A 25309-nucleotide genomic window follows, 5' to 3' on the forward strand; every position below is an offset into this window, starting at 1 on the left:
CTCTTCTTATTTCTATCTGTCCCCAAACTGAAACATCAGCAGGAGATGTACAAAACCATGCTAATCAAACCAACCTACTTGCAGATGTAGACTGACTAGTTTCTGCCTAACTCTCCTAACATCTGTGTCTACTGCACAAACTGTTATGTTGGCATTCAGTAAGTCCAGTTGCTTTCATCTGCAGTTTTATTTCTCTACAGATGGAAGCGGATGCTTCACTGCTACCATTTTAGATCCACAGTTGTATATAACTCAGTGCTGAGCTTTCACAATGATGATTATTTCAAATCTTGTAGAAACCACTAAATTTGAAGGAGAGCTGTGTGTGTCATAAATTAGTTTTCTACATTTAATTTTATAGCCTTGTGTAGGAGTCCTGTGCAGTCACTTGGACACATTACTGCATATACAAAACTTAAGAATATACTATTAACAATAACTCATAATTTCCCTTTTTTCAATGATGGGTGCCATAAACATGTTTTAAATAACTAGAAATTATCGAAATTAGAAGTTTTTGAAAACCAAACATTTCTATTAACTGTTGCTACTTCACCACCCTCTTATAAATGACTGTGTTTGTGCCCTTTAAAAATGTACATTGGTCCCTTTACCATATGTTTTCTTTTAAAGAACTTGAATTTTTCAATAATGCACCCTATTTCCTGCCTGGTTTTGATGCCACAAGGAGCTGTCCAGTGCTGAATAATTCTACAAGCACCTCATTGAGTTACTGAAGAAAGCCAGATTGTACAGGGTGAGTCTTTTTAAAAGAGACCCCGTGGAACATGTGTACTCTGTATCCACGGGGCCTCTTTTAAAGGACTCACCCTGTATTACCAGAAGAGTGCTTTAATGTAGGAAAGGTAACCCAGTCACTGACTCCTAGGTATAATTAGCATTGTCCTTGGTATCCCCCACCCCACTACCATGTAGGAGCGCCTTAAGCAATATTTTGCTGAGTGCATGTCAGACATCACATTTTTATCATGTCGTCTCTCCCTAGGAGAGCTGCACAACAGCAAACAACTTTAATATTAGTCCCATCTCATTCTGTTTTGCCTGCCTAGGCTTCACTTTAAATGGAGAACTGCAAGTCCATTTGTGGAAGGAGCACATGTTAAATTACTTAACATTTTTGCTGAGGTAATGGAAAAAGTTTGTTACATTCGTAATCAGAAATGGAACAGATGGCAAAGTCCTAGTTTTACCCACTAAACATTCCAATAATACATACTTAGTTTACGTTGCTTAGGTTTATACAAAGACAAAACAGTGCTTTAAAACAGATACAAAGTACTAAAAGAAATACTTTTGGCTAATTGACTGAGCAAGCCAGATCAATGTGCATAAAATATACTGCCTTGTATAAACCACCGTACTGGCAGGGTGATGAGAATTCACACTGTGAGGGTGGGAGGGGAGAAGTGGTAAGGATATAGATGCTGAGGGCCAGGATCTAAGAAGCATTGGGAGGGACAGAGGTATTCAAAGCAGAATAACTCATCCTTTTTCTGCTTGTCAACTTCCAGCTTATGCCAAGTTTTTCTTCACATTCGTGACAACTAAAACATTGAGCAACCCAAATTTTATTTAGCTGACTTTTGCTGTATTTGCTTATTGGAAAGTGATACAGTGGTGCCTCGCAAGACGAAAAGAATCCGTTCCGCGAGTCTCTTCGTCTTGCGGGTTTTTTCGTCTTGCGAAGCAAGCCCATTAGAGGTTTAGCGGATTAGCGCTACAGTATTAGCAGCTTAGGTTTAAAGATCAGCTAATAAGCGGCTTAACGATCAGCTGATAAGAGGCTTAACGATGAGCTGATAAGCGGCTTAACGATCAGCTGATAAGCGGCTTAGCATCAGCTGTTAAGCGGCTTAAAGATCAGCTGATAAGCGGCTTAGCATCAGCTGTTAAGCGGCTTAAAGATCAGCTGATAAGCGGCTTAGCCAGCAGCTGATAAGCGGTTTAGCGGCTTGGGAAAAAGGAAAAAACCCCCGCAGGAACTGGCAAGACATTTTCGTCTTGCGAAGCAAGCACATAGGAAATTCGTTTTGCGAAGCACCTCCAAAACGGAAAACCCTTTCGTCTAGCGGGTTTTCCGTCTTGCGAGGCATCCGTCTTGCGGGGCACCACTGTACTTTTTTGTCAATTCTGAAATTGTTAACAGATTCAGAGAAATTGGGATTGTATATCTGATGTTGAAAACATTTTAATAGTGCCATTATTTGGCCAACCTCTAGCCAAAAGTTGTTACTTTTGTGTAATGCAGAATAGCAAAAGTTTTTAGTTTGGTCTTGATTTATCAGTGATATATTATAATGTGTTTACTTCCTCCTTTTGGGAAAACAAAAACATTTATTCTCATCTTTCCTCATCTTTCCTAATGTCTTCACATTAGCTCTTCAAAGCCAGGAAATGTGTGAAGGAGTTTTGTAAGCATTTCACAGTGACACTAGTTCTACATAGAAAGCCAGAGGGCAAAACAAAGTGGTTTCTTTTGGTCCATGTAATCTACTTAGAAAGCAGTTGTAGCCTTACGGGCACAATCACAAGGGTCCATGTGAGCTACTGTTCAGGAAGATAAGATTTTAGATGCAAAAGCTGTGTAGTGATTAGTTGTGAGATGGTCCTTTGTACAAATTTCAAATGGGAAAAAATGAGTTTTTCCTCCCTTCTGTGTGAGAAGGAGAACCACTCTAAAGTACTCTATTTCTCTAATCTAACAGATATATTATTTTTATATCCTGAAGAGACTCAATGGATTATTGCATCCTGTCCTATATTGCCAGGATCAGTTGGTTTTATTTTTCCAATTTCTTCTTGGTTCACAATCAGATGGCTTCAAAAAAAGCCAAAGATAAACGACATTTTGGATGCTTATCTTGTAAGATAGCTTATATTTATCTTCAGGCTACAATGAATAGAGCATTCTGATAAACATAGCAGTCATGTTTTATACTGTGCTTTCATTCCTTGGACTTCTAAAGGAGAGAGAGAGAGAGAAATGATTCTGACAAAACAGGGATGGCATCTCCAGGTATATACATTTAGAACTTCTAAGTGTATAGTATATATTTCACTTTCAAAGAAGTAATATTTTGTGATGCATGCCTCTGTTCTGTATGTTGAACTGTAAATTTTGATGCTACATTGCAGACAACATCTTCTGTGTGCCACTAGTAATGTCCTGTATTTCTTCACAACCAGAATCACAAGAAATGCAGAAGCAGAAATATAAGAGTTACAGTGTTGGGCAAGAACAAAGTTATTCTATCTCCTAGGACAAATTGTTGGAAATAGTGGTCAGGGATGGTGAGAGTTGCAGCCAGCAACATCTGGAGAGCATCAGTTGCCCTATCCTCCTTATGAGGAATCAAAGTTAAAAAGAAATACCACATACTTTAGATAGCAGCTGAGAAGTTCTGCTCAGCTTTAAGAGTTTTGTGAAGTCTTTTAAAGTAACAAACAGTCCACGACAAATTGCTCTAGTTTTGCATGGTGTTCATTTTTGTCTTTTATAAACATATCGGTTTATTTTATTGAGCTTGCAGAACTGGTGAATAAGTGAACTGATTCTTGTTAATTGGCTTTTTGTGTAAGCATTAAAAATAAGTTTGAAATAATAAGAAATACCGTATTTTTCGCTCTATAACACGCAGATTTTTTCTCCTGAAAAGGAAGGGGAAATGTCTGTGCGTGTTATGGAGCGAATGTGTGGTCCCTGGAGCCGAAAAATCAGACAAAAATCAAATCGGGCTTCACGATTGCTGAAACGGAACAAAGAGCAGGGAAAGCCCCTCCCCTCCAGGCAAGCAGAGGGGAAAAGAGGAAGTGGTTGCTTTCCTGCATTCTGCCTCAGGGTCTTACTGCCCACCCGCTCTGTTTCGTTGCTGTGTTTGCTGAAACGGAACAAAGAGCAGGGAAAGCCCCTCCCCTCCAGGCAAGCAGAGGGGAAAGCAGAGTGTCTGCTTTCCTCTCTGTGCTTCGGAGGGAACAATGTTTGTGAAGGGAAGAGAGATTACAGGTTCAGCTTAAAATTCTGATTTGACTTCCTGCTTTTTGTTTTTGGGGACACACAGCATTCAAATATGCTTTCTTCAATTTAAAAGGATGAAATCCTTAAACAGTGTTTTGCCTGTAAATTCATGCGATCTGGAAGATTACAGTGTCTGTACCTCTTAAGGGATGGCAAAGCTTAGGTTTCGCTGCTAAATAGTTCTTAATGCAGTTAAAATGCTTTCTTCTGTCAAGGCAATTAAAAAAAATAAATATCAGGCAGCCGGAAAACATGCAGATGGGAGAGAGAGAGAGAGAGAGAGAGAGAGCTGGCTGGCTTGTGTGGGTGGGTGGGGGGGAACTTTTGCCTTCCTTTCCTCACGTTATAGCCCTCTCCTGCATTCTTAGCCTTCTGTGTTTTTCCTTCCCTCCCCACTTAAAATGTGGTTACAAAGCATGGATCCACATGGATCCTCAGGATCTTTGCATTGGGTCACCCCAAATTCACCATCAGAGCACACAGCATGTCCATGGCTACAGCCTGCCCCCCCAAAATCACGCACCCACTGTTGCCTGGGGCTGCAATGGTGCAAAAACGTGGTTACAAAGCATGGATCCACATGGATCCTCAGGATCTTTGCATTGGGTCAGCCAAAATTCACCATCAGAGCACATAGCATGTCCATGGCTACAGCCTGCCCCCCCAAAATCACGCACCCACTGTTGCCTGGGGCTGCAATGGTGCAAAAACATGGTTACAAAGCATGGATCCACAGGGATTCTCAGGATTTTTGCATTGGGTCACCCCAAATTCACCATCAGATCACATGTCTGTGGCCACAGCATGAAGCACAAAAATGATACGTCCACTGTTTCATTCAGAATATTTTTTCCCTTGTTTTCCTCCTCTAAAAACGATGTGCGTGTTATGGTCAGGTGCGTGTTATAGAGCGAAAAATACGGTAGCTGCTTGGATGTTTTATCACACTGGCTAGGCTCTCTATGAACACCAGAACTAAGCCTGTGAGTTAGTGACTTTTTTCATACCCACTCAGTATAGGAATGGGCATATTTCTGCAGTATGGTAAGAGTAGCCCTAGATTGTATCCTTGTATCCTGCTAAATTAGTCGTGTCCATTTATTTCATTGTGTCTACTCTGAGTAGGATTTCTGAATTGCAAGGACTGTGTCTTGGAGTTTTCAATTGTTCTCTCTAGCCTGGGATCCTATGCACAGTAACAGCTAAGAGCAATTTCCAAGTAGGCACGCAAGACTTGTGTTATAGCTACCCTCTTCTCAAACTTTTATTACTTGCTATTTTCTCATGAAGCATGAACTTGTACATGTTGAAATAGGGGTCCAAAGCTAGGGAACTAATACTGGCACAAGTACTATATGAATATATTGTATATATCATATAGTCCTAAGTGAAGCCAATCCCTGCCAAAAGCAGGGTTGGCAGTCAGAGTTGAATTTAAATTTGGTGTCAAATGCAAGCCCTGCTTTAAGCAGGAATCTTAGCAGCCCTACCTTGGTTTCCAGTCATGGCTGCAGTTGAAGAAAGGAAGAATCAGCAGTGCTCTTAGTGTTTGAAATTTGCCACCTGACATCTCATGACATCAGGTGATTAGGTGGCCCTGCCCACCTGTCAAAAGTGGCCTGTGGAGGGTGGGCCAGATCTCCCCTCTGACCTGTACACTGGCACCAAGGATTGATTCAGATATTCTTGAAATCACTTCTCCACATTTCCTTTTCTTACTACACAGATAGGCAACTGTGAAGCACAACATCATCTCTTTCTTTTGGGTTATGTTAGCTAGAAGCGCATTTGGAGCAAAAAAATTGAAAAGCCTTTTCACATCTGAGTGTCCAGCACAGAGTTCCTCTCGGCTATATACAGTCAGTTACAGACCTAGGAATTCCCAGTATCATGACCCTTTTATCGATCACCATACTTCATGTTATTAGTTTAGTCTGTTTGTGAACAAAGAACACTTTGCTAAAGGCTAGAAGGCAGGGTTTGTTTAAGAGTTGCTGAGAATATCAGGTTTTTTAAAAGCTGGCTTCCCCTCTCAGTTCTTTTCTGTGCTTTTACTTTGCTCTCTTCCTTCTTCAGACATTGACAAGGCCATCTGAGCTCATGTATCGCTGTGGGCTAGACTTTAAACTGCTTCATGAGTCAAGTACCTTCAAGTTAATAGTCGTTAACTTAAACGCCTTCTGCACTATTTGGGAAGACAGCATAATCATTTCAACACACTTTTGGTCCTGTGGTAACCCTCAGTTGTACAATTGCATTCTAAATGTTTTCATCGGCTACTTTGCAACTCATCCAGGCTCTGAGCAACCTTAAACTTAGGGGACACATTTTCAAGCAATTTGTTGTCAAGTTGTACTTTAAGAGGACAACCACTGCACTGAAATATTTTGAACTGTCTGCTGTTCTGGAACTTTCTTATACATTTAAATGGTCATTTCCCTTAAATACAAAAATCAAGGTGGGTACTACAAATGGATGTAAATCATGTTGCAGTGTGAGGAGGAAAGAATAGTGCATTCCATATTCAGTCTCTATATTTCTTTTAGCACAGAAACAATCTCTACATGTATGTAACAGTGTACAACATGCTGATGGAGGGAAAGGGCAAGTCTGAAGTGAACTTGAGAATTACGGTAGATTAAAGTTTGCTTCAGATCCATGATCTAGAAAATGGCTGCATGATTTCTGTTCTCATCCTGAAGCAAAGTTCTTAACCCGAGGTACTATTTCTGGGTTAGCGGAGTCTGTAACCTGAAGAGTATATAACCTGAAGCGTATGTAACCTGAGGTACCACTGTAGTTTAATAATGGATGTGTTAATAATGTATAAAAACTTGTAAATCACATATAGCTCCTCTGGAAGGGCATTCCAGAGCCAAGACCCACCATTGAAAAGGATGTATAGAGGACTTAAGGATTTTATTCTTAAAACTAATTTTCCAATATTTAAGCTACTGTTATTGGCTATAAAGATCAAGAGAGACATCTTTAAAAGTGCACTATCCATCAGACTCAGATTAAATTCAGGAAGCTAGAGATCCAACAAATTAAAGTGTAATTTATAAGCATCTGTATCTCCCCTTTAGTTTCACCCAGATCTCCCAGCACACCTGTCCTTCTAAGAGCAAAAGTGCATGTTGTGATCAGTGGTTGACTTTCGTTTCACACCCACTCAATACCCTAAAGCAGGTCTTGCCATTGCATACATTTTTTTCAGGCAAGTTCCTATAAATGTTCAACAAAGGCCTCCAGTTCATATTAGCAAAAAGTTGTGTCCCCTGGAATTCATATTACATTGTCTGGGGAACTCGCAGTGTGTTGTAAAGGACTCTGATGAGGATGACATTCAGGCTGCTTACTCAAAGGGAGAACCATCAGTATCATACTTGGGGACCTCCTGGCCACAATGCCACCTTCCTCTTATTCAGACGATGAAGACTCTGCAACACCTGTCTCCCCCACCCTCGCAGAAGTAAAGTACTGCAGATTAAAGCCCTTGAACCTCTCAACTCCTCTAGCAGGTTGGAGCCCACCACACTCCAGGTCTGGTCAGCCTACACAAAGCTTCAGAATCTGTGTATCAAGCTTCATCTGCCATTTCCAGGCACTACTTGCTATAATGGAACTATCACTCACCTGTCACCGATGCAGTAAGAAGGACATGATTCATTGTGTATCCATTGAACTTTGTTTGATGCTTCCTTTCTGTGGGCATTCTACTAGGTGGTAATGATATGTGTATATTTCAGAATAAAGTTGATAATGAGAGAGAACACAAAGGGAAGCATTTGTTGTTCTAAAAGCATCAATCAAGAAAATATTAGGTTTAGCTTTTTAAAAGCTCTAGGTAGCCTTGAAATAATTTGGAAGTTAATGATATATGCCAAATGCCAATATTATACAAGACCCACTTTTTATTTCTGAAGACAGAGAGGGAGAGTGATTGGCATCCTAATGAGAGCTGAGCTCTCTTATCTCTTGCAGCCCTGTGTACACTGCTGGAACTGGGACATATGCTTTAAAGAGATGTCTCATATTTTGAAGGACATTCCTGTTAACAGAAAAACAGTGCACCATAAAATATTCTAGTTTCCTCTTATTTCAGAAAGCAGCTACTCTGTTGCAGCTCATCAAATATTTGTGCCATAGATATCCATGTTGTAAAATGTTTTGTTCACATTTCAAGCATTTAGCTCAACAATAAATCGTGTCTGTATGAAAGGGAAGTGGCACCTGGTTGAACATTCCACAGGAATACTGGACCAGCAAGGGCTTGAACAAGTAAAATTCCAAAAGTATATTCATAGTGCTGGTGAAGGTGGGTAGTTTTTGCCATCCTAGGTAATATAATCTGATTAGTGCTGGAATTGTTGCTCTGGTAATCATTTTACATTCTTCCACCTGAGCAGAACCCTATTTAGAAGATCTGTTATCAGCACTTTGTTGTTGGGGTGCAGCCTTTAAGAGGATTACCCCATAGCAATTTGGAAATGCCCTTATTGAGCCTTTAGCTTTTGTAAAGTCAGCTGCGGATCTGAAAATCCTAGATGAGGTCTTCCATTTCTATCCTTCTATACTATACTATACTATACTGTGCTGTAGTTTACTATACTATACTAATACTACACTATACTGTACTATACTATACATATGAAAAGACCAAAGCAAAAAAACAGTATAAGTGCAACATGCTTTTATTTTATTATCTCTCTGTTTTCTAAGATACCTTACTTTGTTTCCTAAGTTTCCACTGTTCTTAGAGGCATTTCGGTAGTTGACTTGAAAAACAGAATCCTCTCTCAAAGAAAAACACATTTCAGCTTGTTTACAGTGGGAGTTAATGGTTCTTAAACACACACACACACACACACACACACACACACACTTTTCCTTTTTTGACTTCTTTTAAAATGAGCCAACATTGTAACACCAGTTGAGTCATTCTCTGAGTCACATAACTAATCTTTGTTAAGCAAAGCTATTTACAGTACTTGTTTTACAGTATTTGTCTCACTTGGCAAGAGCAGTAATAGGGCTCTTATTTAATGGTGCATGGCAGTGGTTTTCAACCAGTGTGCTGTGGAACCGTGGGGTTCCTTGAATGATGGTCAGGGGTGCCACGGGCAACACTGACCTCTGTCTCTGGCAGGCGAGGGAGCCCAGCCAGCCAGCCCACCAGCCCTTGCTGTTGGGAATGGACAGACAAGTCCCAGGCCCCTGTGGGGCATTGTGAAGAGGCACCTTTCTTTGGGGTGGGAGGCATTTAAGTTTTTAAAGAATTCAAGAGAGCCCCTCGGAACTCTACAGGCAGTGTTCTAGACACATTGTAAGGTCTATTGCATGGGTAGGCAAACTAAGGCCTGGGAGCCAGATCCAGCCCAATCACCTTCTAAATCTGGCCTGCGGACAGTCCGGGAATCAGCATGTTTTTACATGAGTAGAATGTGTCCTTTTATTTAAAATGCATCTCTGGGTTATTTGTGGGGCCCGCCTGGTGTTTTTACATGAGTAGAATGTGTGCTTTTATTTAAAATGCATCTCTGGGTTATTTGTGAGGCATAGGAATTCGTTCTTTCTTCCCCTTTTCAAAATATAGTCCAGCCCCCCACAAGGTCTGAGGGATAGTGGACCGGCCCCCTGCTGAAAAAGTTTGCTGACCCCTGGTCTATTGGGAAACTTGTAAAGGTCCATTCATTGATAAAAACAACCACCAGAAGGAAAGGCTGGTGTGACTTTTAAAGGAAAAATACAAACAAGAACACACACTACTTGCCCACCTCTTAATTATTTTAAGGGAGGAAAGAAACAAATCTCCTCTCCCCCACCTTAAAGGACCATGGATGAAAATTTATCTGTTTTACTTCCCTGACAAAAAGATTATTGGCCTATTTGTCTGCAATTTGGCAGGCTTAATTGATTGGGGAAGGGTTCCTGTGTCCATAAATTTCACTGACTTTGGTCAAAATGTGGAAATGTATTAGCTACTTTTAGATTCCTCATTATAGTGAATGGAAAAACACAGCTTGCCTTGTACAAAGAGGCTCAGAACTGATGCGGAAAGAGCATGGAGTGACTCAGAACCAGAATGGAATTTTTAAAAAGTACACAGGTGGAGGTCATATTGGGCACACTCCTAGTATATACAGTTTAGCAAAGGTGTGCTTACAAACTCTAATGCAACTGGCACTTTAATTAGTCTTGGGCTGCAATTGATTATTTTGGTTTTTTACTAAGAGCAAAATGTGGATACCTGATTAAGATGCCATATGTACAAGTTTATGCAAATAACACCTCATGTGAACTGTTTTCAAAATTGTATCTCTCTTCACATAAAATTAAGTCAATTTTATAAAACCATTTATTTGAAATATGGCAAACCTTATGTGATACATTTTTAATTCTATGTTCATGTGATCAGAGTGGCTTAACATATAAATACAGTCATTAAGAAGGTGGAGCTAGACTAGTAAATTTCTGATCGGCTACATTGGCCACTGACATCAGAGATGCAGCAGATCTCAGGATTGGGCCAAACACCCATTTTAGGATTTTCTAAGATGAAAGACATGCATCTGAAGATTTTACTGGTTTGAGATGCCCCACCTCCCCTGAATAGGTGAGGCTTTACTCTGTCCTTGTGTTCCTGAAACCATCTGATCAGGAAACCAAGGATACTGTCTCTCAGAATCTCTCTTCTGCAAGGAATTTTGCACATGCACTGAAACCCAAAAGTCAACTGGAAAATGATGCCACCATTCCTTCCTTTTAACTTAAATGGGCTGAGAAGCCCTGTGGGGGACTGGTCAATTCCATTTCACTAAATATATCCCATGATGGCTTTTCTATGGACTGAAGTGTCACATATATTTAGTCTAGCAGCATTTCAGTGCACAAAAATGAGATATGGAGAACAACAAGACTAGATCACAAGGCATCCTAGAATGAACTGAGTGAAAAATATTACTTATTACTGAGTAATTCTAACGGCAGAAAATGAAGCAAGTGGCTATTTTTCTCACTGCAACATATTTCAAAGCAGCACACTGAAATGGTAATACATATTGGCCCTAAATAACCTTTGCTATGGAAGTTTCCACAGTGCATTGCAAAATATATTCGGTCCTTTTGTACGTGCATAGGATGAAGGCATTTTTAATGACTCAAGAAAGAGCTTGCTAGCTTTTTCCACGAACCTTTTTGGGTGGTATATGAACATGCAGAGATCTGCTGCTGCACTGCTTTTGTTTTATTTGAACATATTATATGCAAAGTTATATTTCATCTGGTTGAAAAGTTGTATGGAAAGAATGTGACAAACGGCAAGAACTGAGACATGGCTTTGAAACTGTGCTCTGCAACTTAAATGACAAAGGAGTTGAAGGTGTGCTAAAGGAGGATAGGGAGATTGCTGATAAGCTGAATGAATTCTCTGCACCTATCCTCACAGCAGAAGATATTAAACTGTTCAGGCTGTTAAAACAAAAAAGGGGGAGGGAAAGAAAAAGGAAATTGCAAAAGGAAAGGAACAGAGTGAATAGGTAGTAAAATGGCAAATGCTGTTCATTGTAAACAAGTGTAAAGTGATACATGTGCTTGGGGTTGGGGAGGGTGTTAATTTCACATACAAACTCACAGGGTCTGAACTGATGACAACTAATGAAGAATGAGACCTTGGGGTTGTGGTGGATAGATGGATGAAGATGTTGACCATGTGTGTGCAGCTGCAAAAAGAAAAGGCAAACTCCATGCTAGGAATCATTAGGAAAGTAATTAGAAATAAAACTGCCTGTATCTTAAGGGCCATTATACAAATCCATCGTTCAACTCCATTTGAAATACTGTGTACAGTTCTGATCACTTCTCCTCAAAAAGAATATTGTAGAGTTGGAAAAGGTTCACGAAAGAGTAACCAACAAGGGGATGGAGAAACTTCTCTGTGAGGAAAGTTTGGGGGCTTTGTAGTTTAGAGAAAAGGAGAATAAGAGGAAACAGAAGTGTACAATATTTAGCATGACATGGAGAAAGTAGTAAGAGAAAACACTAGAACTCCTGGACATCCAGTGAAGCTGAGTGTTGGAAGATTCAAGACAGACAAAAGAAAATACTTATTCACACAGTGCCTAGTTAAACTGTAATTTGCTTCCACAAGAGGTAATGATGGTTTCCAAGCTGGATAACTTTAAAATATGATTTGACAAACTGATGGAGGATAAAGCTATCAGTGGCTGCTAGTCATGATACAGCCAGAGGAACATGCTTCTGAATGCAAGTTACTGGAAATGGAAGGATGAAAGAGTACTGTTGTAGTCAGGTTCTGCTTCCAGGCTTCCCTTGGGTTTCTGGTTGGCCACTCTGAGAACAGAATGCTGGACCAGGTGGGCCTCTCACCTGATACAGCAGGGCTATTCATATGTTCTGACTTGCCATGATTCCACTCTGAGCTGACCGATGTCTAAAAGTATATCTGGGTGGGGGAAGGGGAAATGGAAATATGACTATCCTAAATGTCAAATGCAATGTTTCATTTAGAATTCTGTGTATGTTCCGGAGTTAGTATGACCCTGTTTTTAATCTGTATTAAACCCCAGAGCAAGATTTTTGTCTCTATTGTGTGCATGTGCAAAGTCATACATTTTCAATGCAGAGAGCAAATTAATCAGAGCTCTCTCTTTTTTGGAATTGAGGGAGAGAAGCATGTTTAAATAGGTTACTGAAAACATATTTCACTTGTTGTTCTTATTGAAAATATGATCAAATGATGAAAGGCCTTCCAACAAGCTTCATTTCATTTTCTAGTTTTTCTCCAAGGAGCCCATATAATTAGTTCCTTTTTCTGTGTACAGATAGAAAGCTTTCCCCTGGAGCTTAAAATGCACTGTGTGTTATTTTATCCTGGGTAACAAGATACTGTTGCAATTCCTGTAAGCATAACATGAATGTAGCAGCTTATTAAAACAATACATAATATAATTTCATCTATTAAGAAACTCAAGATAATTTATTGTTATTGCTGCCCTAGATGCAGTTAGGACAGCATGGAGCATTTATGGTCTCTGCTGGACAAGTGGGGGAAGTAGAATAAATCTTCACAACTGTTCATTTAATGGTCACAATCAATCATTTAACTGTTCTCCCAGATAAGGCCATTCTGGACCACAGCTGAGACTTGCATCTACAAAGATATAGCTAGAATCTGGCCACCATTAACTGTGAGAAATGTTATGAGCCATACATTGCCACAGAATTTGCTTCCTCTGATTTCTGGGTGCTGGGGGAGTAAAGAAATGCTGTTTATCATTTGACTGGGACTGCCCCTCTCTATATGACAAGAGGGATCACGTGATCAGTTAAATCGGTTCTCTGTTCTTCATTGCCTTTTGATTCAATCCTTGGGACTTCAAGAAATGGTTATTATTTTTTAAATGTAACACTTGCAGACTTTTATCTATGCTTCTGGCTAGCATCTGCTTTAAGCAGAGCCAACATTAATAGTAGACTGGTAGCAGAAGCACAGACTGCCAGACCCTGAAAAGAGACAGAGAAGCCAGCAAACATCGCCACTCATTGCTGTCTTTGTTCTGCATTGTGCACATAATCAGACATATGCATAATGAAGTTGTTCCTCTCCTGCAACCAATAACAAGCAAAAGGGGACAGTGTGGTATGACAATGGCACTTTTAAATATAGGAGCCATCATCCTATGACTTTGCAATACATTCAACCTCCTCTGTCAATTGAGAAGAAGGGAGAGGAGATGCTATGTTGGAAAACATCACTGCTTCCATTCATGGGAGCCAAAGCAATTTTCAGCTGCAGAAATGACAGGGAAAGTAAAATGTGCCACTACTGCCGCCAAAGTCCTGGATGTAGCCCTGGCTGGGAACATAAAATGCAGCTGCTCTGCTCACTTTTCCGCCACATGGATTGCTGGGAAGTTTAAATAATCCCCTGGCTGGGCGTAATGTGTGGCAATCAGAGGTGATGAAACACTGAAGAGCCAGTTTCCAGATTCCTTCTCTGCACACTGAACCTAGAGTGCCAGTTCCTAGAAAGGGACACTTTTTAGAAGTAATAAATACAGGGAAAGAGGCCCCAAAGACCATACAAATCTGGAGCCAGTCCTCCATTTAAAGCTGTACCATTATAGTTTCTTATTTACAGTACCATTTGGGGCACATTATTAAAAAACGAGTACCTATGTTTTCAAGTGTTGGTCGCTGAGTGGCATTAACTAAGAGCACAACTGATGAATGTGCCATTCCCAGCTAGGCTCACATTTCTTCGTTCCCTGCCCCATTACGCTTTGTGTTTTTGTTTGTGGCTGATTTGGTATACAGCTGTCCATGGTCATTCAAGTGTGTGGGGAGCTTCTTCCTCCATGGTGTAAATAGATAACGGCTAAACACAAGGGGACATGAGTGACACTTTCCATTACACAGTCCTGGGGTGTCATTTACACAGAAACAGTTTGCTTCATTTGAAGAAATCCTCTTATGGATTTTTTTCTCTCTGCCTTTTGTCATGAAGAATGCTATGTGGCATTTGCTGATACATTACCCTGCATGACAGTGGAAATAACGTGCTGTCGGGTGTGATTAATAATGTGCTGCTAAGCTCTGTACAATTAAATGTTGCTACTTAATGAAATATAGTTAAAACCTGAAGCCAAAATCTAACTACTTTTGTGAAATGCTTTCATGACTCGGTGTGTATAATGTATAAAGAAAAAGCACATTTCAGCCCTAGAGAAAAGAATTTGCTACTCCATGGCTATGATGTCATCTATATTTTATGTTCCACCTTTGGGGATGCTACCTTTTGCATCAGCTTATAGCTAACTGAACTACAGTGTGTAGTGAGGCTGAAATTGATAGTGGTTGTGGCAGCTGGGTTAGTACCATATTTTGTATAGCAGCATTTCCCCAGCCAATGATGGGTAGAAGTGAGGCTATTGCAGTGTCATGGCTACTACTAACTATGGAAAAGCCTCAGAATAATGGAGCTATAAACTTGGAAAGTGCATCCAGGAGCTTTCTAATTTACTTCTGCCCCCAAGTACAGGGTTGGCATTTACCGGGGTGAACGTCTTTCAATACCCTATGTAAACCTAGTCAGCCCCAATTCAAGGCAGTAATACTGTCTGTTTTCAAGGAGTTCCACCAACACTCATCACATTATAGTAGATTAGAACAAGCTGAGGTAGATGGTAAAGCTAAGATGTTAGCTAGGTATATGTGCCATTAAAGTTCAGGGTTTTTATACAGATTGCTAGTTTGCAGGATTAAGAATCCAGTGGCTGGGGTAGGGGGCATTTTAACCCTCTGCATGCTTCTTGGGCCCCAATTTGGATTGGCCTTCATGGCTGCGATTTGTATTGGGGCTCCCATTACTTAACAGGTTTAAAATGTAACTTCTCTGAAACAGTAGATTTAGTGATGTGCAAATAAGAGTGCCTTTTCTTGCAGAAATGTTAGTATTAGGGATTGAATGGATATCCCCAACTCTCTGGGTTGCAACCATAGTTTTCAAAAGGTGCACAAGCATTTCTGTGATGGTCCCAGGACCCAGTTACTTCTTCCATTGGACCACAATAACTCCTGCCTGCCATGAGGTGCATTGTCTTTCTTGACTTTATTGAGTGCCAAGTGAAAAAGTTTTTATTCTGATAATTTGATGAGGGTTTTTCCTCTGCTGCTACTGCTTTTTGTAAGCCATATTTTTAAAAATGATTTCAGCAGACAGGCAAGGCATAAATATCTTAATAAAAACTAGTATGAATTAAATTTTAAAAACCTATGGAATATTTGGTCACCTGAAGAGTTGTTGTTGGGGAGTTGTTGTTTACAGAAAGTGCATGCGTTATTGGATTGGCACCTACAAATCTATTATATTGCAAGATAGCTCGCTTAGGATGGAGACATGTATGCATGTGAAGTCATGCAATGGTTTTCTGTAGAAAAGAAATTTAAACACTATGAATGACTAGATTGTAGCATTTGAAAGGCCAGTGTCTTTCCTAGTTGAAAACATTATCAAAGGCAAAAAGTGTCAACACTGACCTTGCCATTCCTGTCTATTTTCCTTGGGGCACAAGGGTATGAGCACTTTGGAAGGTGTAAATTAATGCTCCTAGCACATGCTGAAAGTTTAATGTAGGTCCCTGCCTCTGTATTTGGTAGATTCCTGAAAAGGCATAGTTAGTCAGCTTACGGCATGACCTCACTCCTACTGAAGCTAAAGGCAAATCTCCTACTGGCTTCAATGGTGTTGGATAAAGCCTGCAGAATTGATTTCCTATAGTGCCTGTGGTGCTAGGAGTTGTTAAAGAAGCTATAGAGTTTGGCACATTGTTCATGACTGCAATACTAAACATTGCTGAAACTCCCTATAAGAGAATCTCTTGCTTTGTGTTTTATGGCTTTCATGTAGAATTCTACTCTTGATGAAATTGCCTGAAATGGCCAGTAATTTTAATCAAGCAATTTAGTGTCAAATAGGCTGCGGCTTAATCCAGCATTCATTTCTGCGTGCATGCGCAAGCAGTCCATATAGGACTGATTTGGGATTTAACTTTAAAACTGTGGAAATAAAAAACTGCATCTTGCTGTTTAGGTTAACTTAACAGCTGTAGAGTTTGCAAATGAATGATGGAACTGGTCAGGTTCCTGTTGGGAAAAGGCTCAGCTGATATATTAGATGCTCTGGGGGATTATTCATTGGATAATCCTGTCCAGTTGAAGATCCTGCCAGAACCCTGGTGTCACTATGGAATGATGAGATTAAATGTATAGTTGACACAATTGCTCCTGAACATCTTCCCCAGTGCTGTGGTGCCAAAGTGGCTACTTGCCCCAGCCTCCAGTCTCTGCTTCTCAATTTGTATTGTATTATTTTATGTCCCGTGGCCTGCTGTTGTTTTATGGATTATAGTTTAGAAAGTATTTATTGTAACTGTTGAGTGGATTTCTGTTTAACTTTTATATGTTGATATTATTATTTCATACAATTCTAATAATTGTTGAATGTTACTTTTTTGCTGTAGGTTGCTTATTTTAAAGTTTTGTTTAATTATCACATTTTTATATTGCATTAGATTGTTATAAGATGTACATTTTTTGTTTCTTCAGCTTGTAAACGGCCTTGAGTATTGTAAGATAGAAAGACGGTATACAAATTAACGATGGTGATGGCAGTGCAGGCAGTGGAGAAGGCACATTTTGCAGTTTGCATTGCATCTTTTAGTAGCCGGCCAGTGAAGTTATTTCAGACTCTGCAGAGGTTATTGACTTGCAGTGTGGTGGAGGAACCTGTGGAGCATTCAAGGAACTACTGTGACCAACTGATTACAGATTATTAGGATAAAAGTCACTTGACTTCATAGGGGAAAAAGCTACCCTTTCTCGGGAAGATGGTTGAGAGGGTTGTAGTGAGGCAGCTACAGGCATTCTTGGAGGACACAAACCATCTAGACTCATTCCAATCTCAGTTTAGGCTGACGATGCTTAGCTCTCTTTATCCATATCATCTGAATCAGGAGAGGCTGTGCAGTCCCTGGACTAGTGCCTGGATGCAGCAATGAGATGACTGAGGAACAGCAAGCGCAAGCAGAATTCAAGCAATGCTTTAATGATATAAGCACATCTACCAATAGTGGGAATTTGACATAATTCTAGAATTGCTGTTCATATTTTTTAAAATTCTGTTTCATAGTCTAGTGAACTGCATCTCTGGTACTGTTCCTTCTTGCACAAGAAATTATTAACCACCTAGTTAGTTGTCACACTCTAAAATATGACTGAATAGTAAATTATACTCCTGAGATTAAAAGACAACTTGATGTTCCACTTACACCCCTTCATGGGAAGCATTTTTAAAAAATGGTATAATAAGTTTTAAATCAAATACAGATTAACAGACATCTGAAAATGAATCTAGGGAGAGCCTTTAAAGTCACCTTCATTTTTAATGGAGCTTGGCTAACATTCAGCACCTTCTGTATACCATCAGAATAAGCTAGGGAATGAATATTCAATTTAAGATTTATTTACATATAATTCCACTCAGATGGGATTTAGAATTGCTCAACCAGACACTCCTGTCAGCTAGCAGCTAAAACCTGTCAGTCTCAGCTGTTTTGATTTGATGCCTCCATTCCTAATCATGATGTGACTGTGCAGCAGTATGTGGAGTAGGATTTAAATTTTAGTGAGAAGGATTAAAATTTTGATTTTAACTTCAGGCAGCTGAAATCTTGCTTTATATCAAAATATTTGAAGCTGGCTTTCAAGCAAGATTTCTAGGAAGTGCCATGTATATGGAAACGTGATCCAGACCAGAGCTCTACATAGATGATAAAAACCAGGTCAGAGATGTATCCAAATCTAGGCATACTTAATGAACCTGACATAGTACATGAAGGCAGGAATGGAGAACCAGTGAGTCTCCTGATGTTGTTGGACTCCAGCTCCCAGCAACCAAAGCTGCCATGGCCAGTGGTGAGGAATTGTGGGGGTTGTAGTCTGGCAGCATCTGGAGAGTCATAGGCTTCACATCTCTGCACTAGGGTTTCCATAACCAAGAGTGTGCCTGTACTCTAAATGCCCAGGTGTGTTCTGCAATGGCATCTGCTGGCTTGTTACCAGTTCCTCCACATGTTCTTTTTGCATGCATAGTAATCCACGTCAGCTCTTGGTAACAGCTGTCACTTGGTGGAAGAGATCCTTTTACCTCCCTTGTCTCTGATTTTGTGCTGGTGAAGCACAATGTGCCAGCCATCTTATCTTGGTGCATGCATGCCTCCTGTGTCCAAAAATCTCTAGATCAGCCACATGGACTCCATACAGAATGGGGTTAAGTTACAGTATGTAATCGAGAAAATGAAATGAAGGGGACTGAGGAAGGAATGGGTTGTGGGTTTTTTAACCCAAGTTGAAGGAATTATGCAATATGCCCAGGACCCCCTGCTTTTTCGGGTCTTCAGGCACATTCCAGAAATAAGAGAGGGGGCATTGTGTGCTCCATAATGTGCTCAGCCTATTCCTTACCCGTCTTCCATGTCTGAAGGCCTCCCATCATGCAGAGCAATATCAATAGCTGGAAGGCTCTAGAGTGGATGATGTAAAGTGACTTGAGATCTTCCCAGGCTGAGCTGAGACTCCCCAATCCCCACTCTCCAGAGTGCTACAAGGGCGATATCTGCTCAAGCCTGAAAATAGATTGAGGAATTCATTTCAGATGCCCGCATCTAATAAGAGATTCGATAAAACAGAGTGAGTTGAATCCATTCTTCATAAGAGCTTTCTTGCAGCAGAACCTAGTGATTCCACTCATCTGTAAGGTCATAGTAACATCACATACAAAATGGAAAGAAAAAAAAAGTTTATACACTTCTTAATAGTGGTTAATTAACCCTGGAGAAAAAAATAATGTTGCCAATCCTATTGAGGGTACAAAAGCTAATCAAGTGAAATAATTTTCAAGTTGGTGATCTTAAAACTAGAACACAAATGTCCCTTCTCCTCTGGGTGATGATTTTATTTTTCTGCAAAGTTCCTTCTCCTTTTATTTTAGAGGTCATCAAGATTGGGTTTTAAAACCAACACACGGATCAGCAAATTCCCCATTTGGAACCTTCTGTCTGGAAGTGCTATCGGATCTATTTAATTAGGTTTCAGTACAGCATCTGTAGCACCAGTAAATTCCAATAATTAAGCTCCATGATTTCTTCTGTATTATAAATGTCACTAAAATTGCTGTTGCAGAACAGATAATTTCTTTTTATAATTGGAATTTGTCATGAATTGTTTCCTCACTTACCGCTATTACAAGTTACAAATAATTCTATATAATTGGACTCCTTTTATTATTTTAGTTTATTTCCTTTTTGGTTTTGTATTTTAAATATATAATGCTTTTCTGTGTTTCTATTATCTAATGTGCCCCCTTTGCTCTGCTCTGTACAGCATGTTGGTGAGCTGCCATTTTAAGGCCTGCCTTGTAGATGAGCTAGAGGAGAATGGTTACTGCCACCTGGTGGTTGCTCTCTCCCAGTGTCCCAAAATATTTGCAACCTATCAGGAGTGGAATTAAGATCTTGGCTATTAAAATGGGGAAAACCTTTTTTGTGAACCGCCCTGAAACTTCCGGGTATAGGGCAGTATATAAAACAAACTAACAAACAAACAATTAAAACTGTTTATTACAGATATTATGGGGGGGGGGACATGAAAAACATTGGTGCATGGTTGATTTCTCTTTTTGAGATTTACATAATTGGAGCCAACATCTGTCATTCATGGACTAGGAAGCTGCCTTGTCAATAGCTCTCCACAGTTTCAGACATGAGTCTTTCCCCCTGGAAATTGCAGAAATACATCTGGGAGTTTCTTCAAGCAAAGCATGCCCTCTACTGTTAAGCTATGCCCTTCCCCAGTGATTCGTATGATGTTGAAATCACAGTGCAGTCATCTGAGTTATTTCCTTTTGCCAAATGCAAAGAATACAAAGCAATTTCTGATTCTTTTTCTTATTACTCTTGCTGTTTTATGCTGCCCAATGGAACTAGAAGTTCTGCCTGTTTACCAATCCCTTTCCAGAGCCATTTTAGCTCATGGGGTGAGGAATGTATTTAGTGTAACACAGCTGTAGGTACATCTGTGCGTTGAAATCAAATAATAGTAACTCCAGATATGAGTTGAAGTCAACTAATATCATCTCCAGTCAGCATTTCCAGTGGTCAGGAACTGTAGGAGTTGTAGTCCAGCACCATATAAAGCAGCCTTTTTCTAAACAACTGGGTCCCCAGATATTGGTGGACTACAACTCCCATCATCCCTAGCTAGCAGGACCAGTGGTCAGGGATGATGGGAGTTTTAGATGACTGTATTAGGGGACTACAAAAATAAGGAAAAGAAAGGCATACAGGCAGGAAATGTGCAAATGGGTCAAGCAGAGGTTGGAGGCAGATGTAATTTCTAGAAAGATTGCAGCAGAACAAAGTAACAGTAAAGAGTCCAGGGTTCTACCTTCTAATAATGGGCAGAAGCTTTCCAGAGTTTTAGATAAGGAGCCTTTTACCCAACTGTCCAGGGACTGGACTTGGAAGTTTTACAATGTGCTCTATGCTCTATGAGTGAGCTGTGGCCTTTGTTTCTAGATGAGGCACAAATCAAAGAATCTTTAAACAGATGGAGCCAGCCTTGTGATTACTCCCAATGTCTATGTGATATGTCTGCCACAAGTACATGTAAACTTTCTTCTAGGAGACTTTTCAGGACTGAAAAATGTATTGTGAGCATGGGATTTCCCTGGAGGGGCTGAACTCACCACATTAAAACAATAATAGAATAGAACGAGAAATTCCATGGGGAAAGAGAGAGAATTGTAGCTTTTGAAGGGGCCTCAAAGGTCATCTAGTGCAACCCTCTCCTGGTTCTACGGGTCCATGTGATATTGCAACTGGACTCCTTTGTAAGACATTGGAATGCCAATGATGTCCAAAGGCTGAAAAAAGGACTTTTGCTATTTTTATTTGAGCTTTCTCAATTTTGTGAGGATGGGTGTCATGATTAGATGATACAAATATGTAAACTAAATAAATTGAAGCAATTGCTGTGATAGAAACTTAAGGCCGAGTGTATCCAAATCTTAATTTAAGCTCTGTGTCTAGCAGTGCCAAGTCAGTAATACACATTAAAAGAAAATATTGATCAGATCCTTTGATACGATATGTTACATTAAGATTTATGTTGGAATTTTTTTTCCTGGCAGGTTTCTATTAGTTCATTTTGCTGTGATAAGAACTTACACAAGACTGTGGCAAATAAAAAAAAGCCATACAGATCAATAAAAGCATTAGTAATAAATGCAACTCTCCTGGGTGAGCTAATCCATTGCGCTACACCAAAATGAAGTGTTGGTTGGAATATATTGGCCAGAAAAAAGCGCATTATAGACCAATCAATACAGAAGCCCTCCAGATGCATCAGCTTAACATTAAGTGCTATTATTGGCCTTAATAAAATATGTGATACTCTACAGTAAATACTGGGATAATGTGGTAGTAAAGCAGGTCTGAACTCTGGAAATCATTGTGCCTTAAACCTAGAGCTTATGATCTCCAGGAAAGTTAGGAGTGATCACTCCCTACCTACAATGGTGAGTGAAATCAATGAAACGGAGGAAAGTTTGGCTGGAGTGGGTTCTGCTATGGATCTTGCTTTGAAAATCTGGAAGTATACAAAAGCAACAGTGAGTCTGATGCCAACTAGGGATCAGCAGCTTTGAGCTGCTGTGTGCTGAATGCTAAAAGTACTGACATAAGACATAAGACTAAGACATAACACATAATTCTAAGGGAGCCTACGGTGTGTGGTATGCATTCCTAACTTCTGTTAATAAAGTTTGTGATGTTATTAGGTGTTTGTGGTTGGGTTCCAGTTTAGTACCTGCCAGTATATATTTATGGCTTTTGACAGCATGGAGAAGAAGGCTCTTCTTAAGTTATTTCCCAGTTGCCCCTGAATAGCTTTGAAGAGTTAGATAATCTAATAGTTAAGATACCAAGAAGAATCTTTATACGTTCATCATTTGGCTGCTCTGCAATGTGCTGTCAGTTGTATAAGAAAAGACAGGAATAATCCTTTCTGCGTGGTAATTTGCAGTCCTGCTATATTCTAGAACATATTTCTGCTGTGTGTTCCATTAGCAGTATCATTCAAGTATCACCTCAGTGTTTAATTGTGGCTCTTTATTTTAGCAGTCACATGCTGTTATTTGAACACAGTAATTATTTCCCAGTGGAATATTGCTAATATAACAAATGCAATTTCTTACAATATCTAAACAAATACAGTCAATATTTTTCATCTCCTTTACGAATTTTGTCACTGTCTGGATGAGGATAATCAAATTCTTTCAGAAACATCAAGATTACTGCTAGTTTATAATATAACTTCCATACCATGTAATGTTGCAAATCTTGCATTCCTCCAGATGGCATCCTGTTTTAAATTGCATTCAGGAAGCTGCTTCAGTAAACTCACCAGGTTTTGTCAGCAGATCATAATTGTTGCTGTAATGGAAACTGCTCTTGGCTATTTTATAGTATTTTTGAATTTTTAAACTTGGAAATGGCTTTGAGACTTTTTTTCTATGAAAATGATGACTAAAATTTAATAAATAGAAATATAATCAACTCAAACTCTTTATTCTATTATGATTTACTTCTGCTGCAGTTTGCTTTTTGAGTCCAAGTGTATTATGGTAAGGTAAAAGGTAAAGGACCCCTGGATGCTTAAGTCCAGTCAAAGGTGACTATGGGGTTGTGGCATTCCATCTTGCTTTCAGGCCAAGGGAGCCGGTGTCCACAGATAGTTTTCCGGGTCATGTGGCCAGCATGACTAAACCACTTCTGGTGCAAGAGAACACTGTGACGGAAACCAGAGTGCACAGAAACACCATTTACCATCCTGCTGCAGTGGTTCCTATTTATCTACTTGCACTAGTGTGCTTTCAAACTGCTAGGTTGGCAGAAGCTGGGACAGAGCAGTAGGAGCTCACCACCATCAAGCAGATTTGAACCTCTGACCTGCCAATCGGCAAGTCTAAGAGGCTCAAGTGGTTTAGACCACAGCTCTGAGCACAAACATTCCACCCATCATAATGGGAGGCATGTCACTAGAAATAAAAAGTTCTGAAGTGCTTTTAGGCTATTTCAAGTAGACAGCGATGTCTGTTTAATTCAACTAAATGTAGAAATACTTTGCTATCCATGTTTCCTAATCAGACATTTAACAGCAATCTAGTCATGATTGAACTAAATAGTCATATATGATCTTGGCAGGCAATTTTACTTTAACTGATGAATTTTGATGAAAAGAAATTTGAGCCTGTGCTGGAAATGATCTGCAAGTGGTATGTAGTCCAGATTGTACCTTCAATCTTTAAAGAGTCCATCATATTGGGGGGGGGGGGGAGGAGAGAGAAGAGAACAAACATATGAGGTCAAGACTCACTAAACACCGTGGTTTGTAACTGCATCTAAACTGGGCCTAAATGTCCTATTTTGAATCTGATAAGTAGTTAGAAAGGGTAAGCAACTCAAAATCTGACTTAGTATCAGATATAGCTGTTGGTTAATAGCTGCAGTGGATATGTAGCTTGCCATTTTTGGTTTAGACGGACAAGAATGTTTCCCACCTGCCTGATCTTTTGATGTCAAAATGTCATCCAGGAACATTCTTCTCAAGCCTATATGTGGGCTATTGGTTCAGCTTCACCTCCTGCCTTGAGTGTTGCAGTTTGAAATTGTCTGAGATTGTCTCTAAAAATCTTCGGACCCTATTTATATGTATATGGTACCCTTATTGAGAAGTCAATTGCAATGCCATTTCACAAATGCAGGCGCACTGAAGAACAAATTTGAAATGGCTCCTACTTGCACTAACACTTACTTAGTTTCCGTACTGTTTAAACTTGATCTTTGGCAACATATCAGGTCCTGGCCTCATTAGTATCCGACAGTGATGTATGTCGAGACATATTGGTTTCTGTTGTATTTAGTGGGAAATATTCTCACCCATGATCACTGAACTCTTGATATAAGAAGGGTTCTGGTGCAACTCCAGAGTCCACAGGATACACTGCCAGTGTGTTAATACACAGTATATGTTTCTTCAAATTAGAAGATAGCAGCCTCATTTGCAGCATGTCTGTTAACTTACCTAAGCATGAATGTGAAGTCCACATCTTCTTTACTCATAAATAAGCACCACTATGTCTTCTCAAAGCTACCAGCATGAGTTTGACCAAACTGCAGGAGGCAGTGGAAGACAGGAGTGCCTGGCGTGCTCTGGTCCATGGGGTCACGAAGAGTCGGACACGACTAAACAACAACTTGTTTCCTGTATTTCATTTCAGCATGTAAACTAATTGTATTTATTTATGCAAAAAGATGCATCAAAAGAAAGTTTACCCATTTCATCTTTTAGCCCTGATCTGTAACATAGTGTTGTTCATAGCTAAACATTTACCATTGATTCAGTATTTAAAATTAAGATAATATTTGACCTTAGGCGAATAGCTTGCATTTCCATGACATATGTTTATTGTTTTTCATTTTCCACATTATAATGACTACCTTGTCCTTTTCCATAGCTGCTTTGCCTGTTGCTTTTCCTCGGTCATTACAGAGAGAAAAATAAAGGAAAGTGCCAATTTTTTCTCTCTATAAGACGCACCAGACCATGAGACGCATCTAGTTTTTGGAGGAG

At 39.8% G+C, this 25309-nt stretch overlaps 1 protein-coding gene and 1 long non-coding RNA gene across 3 annotated transcripts in view; both read left to right on the plus strand.

The window, feature by feature from the left end:
* Positions 1–25309, plus strand: part of SPOCK1 (SPARC (osteonectin), cwcv and kazal like domains proteoglycan 1) — a 413288-nt gene that overhangs the window by 13433 nt on the left and 374546 nt on the right. The window lies entirely within an intron of this gene.
* Positions 3628–4705, plus strand: LOC308470350. Its single transcript, XR_013982383.1, has 2 exons — positions 3628–4126; positions 4326–4705. It is a non-coding gene; the product is annotated as an uncharacterized lncRNA (long non-coding RNA).

Source organism: Podarcis pityusensis (genome assembly GCF_964106645.2).
Source record: "Podarcis pityusensis genome assembly, chromosome: 2".
Lineage (NCBI taxonomy): Eukaryota > Metazoa > Chordata > Lepidosauria > Squamata > Lacertidae > Podarcis > Podarcis pityusensis.